The sequence below is a fragment of the Pinus tabuliformis genome, chromosome 1_1, assembly GCF_031772625.1.
Source record: "Pinus tabuliformis cultivar Carrire ecotype Pingquan chromosome 1_1, CPIR1, whole genome shotgun sequence".
NCBI lineage: Eukaryota > Viridiplantae > Streptophyta > Pinopsida > Pinales > Pinaceae > Pinus > Pinus tabuliformis.
Window position 1 is genome coordinate 503,763,808 of NC_142297.1, and position 1,632 is coordinate 503,765,439.

Genomic DNA, 1,632 nt, shown 5'->3' on the forward strand with positions numbered 1-1,632 from the left:
AACCCTGTCAATCACCAGATACTAGAACACAGAGCAGTCTACAGAACTCTGCAATAACAGTCAGATCCAACTGCAAACCCAAAAATCAAGCTTTAAGAGATATACGCTACTTTAATGAGCGAAACCCGCGTATACACGCGCTTTTACCTAAGCCAACCTGCGTACAGATCTAAAAATAGATTCTCTCAACTTGCAGCTGTACCAGACATCAGTTAGATCCAGAACATAATATTGCGACAGTATGCAGATCTAGAAATACGCATAATCAACCATATCATAATAGAGCATTTCAAACCATTAGATCCCGATTTATCCTTAGATCTAGTCTTCCATCCACCGATGTGATTTCTCCTTAGCTCATATCAAGCAACCCAGACCCTGCATATCAGATCTCTTTCTCTCTTAGATATTCAAGCCTTGTCGAAAGATGATATTGCCTAATGATCTTCTTCTCCTTATATAGCCTTAGGCCTTGCTCAATACCAAGAGCCAAAACCATAGTAACTCAATACCATCAACTTCAAAACTAGGGATCGACACGCCCGTCGAGACACAATGGTCCGAAACCATAGGCACAACTTCCAAGGACTAACCACCATGGACCAAAGGTACTTTTCCACATACACGCGCTTTTTCTGAATCCAACTAGCGTGTACACGCGACTTGGGCTTAACTAACCTGCGTATATGAACTTCCTTGGCATGCTGTACTAAGATCTGTCTTCTGATTAAGTTACCATCACCTGTACCAACCTCTGAGCACCTGTACCATCCTCTGAGTGAGTTGCCATCAAGGACAACACTTGAATCATAATGCCAACAATCTCCCCCTTTGGACTTGATGGCAACCACCACACCAAGTCATTCTCCCCCTTTGACATCAAGGGCAAAGGGCTGTGCTCCCCCTGAGGACATGCTGATACCTCTGCTTGGCTGTGCTGACTCATGCTCCCCCTGACAGTAGGCCAGATCTGCAAAAGATGTTCTTCAACAAGAACCAAGACTTATACACCATAAGGGACCTTCCTATCACCAAAAGACTCAATACATACATCCATACTCCCTACCAAGAGGGGACATATCAGAAACAACCAATTATATTACAGCATTCATCCCAGGCATAGTGGGGAAACCAACATAGGCCGTTACATGACCTTGACACCATAAGAGAGATACATGACATAGAGACAACAGATCTAGACCAAGACTTATGAAAGTCACCAGCAGCATATGATAAACATCTTTTTAGATCAGCAACCAGGATTTCTTTCTGACTGAAATCAACAACCAAAACATCTGAATGCCAACAATACTTTATGAGATTTTTAAGCTGCTCCCCCTGAGCCTGTGCCTGCTGCACCCCCTGAAACTGTGCCTGAAGAATTCTGACATACCCATTGCTGTTCAGAACTCCAGAGTTTTCCCTTGCTGTTCAGAACTTCATATACGCGATTTCTCCTGCATGAAACAGCGTATGGACGCGGATATAATCTCTGCAACAAGCGTACACCATACACGCGACTTTCCCAGCATAAATCCGCGTGTATACGCGTATATACCTTTCGTAACTTGCGTATACCAACTTTTTTGTAGAACAGACAAGCTTCAACAGCAGGATGAAGCATCAACTACT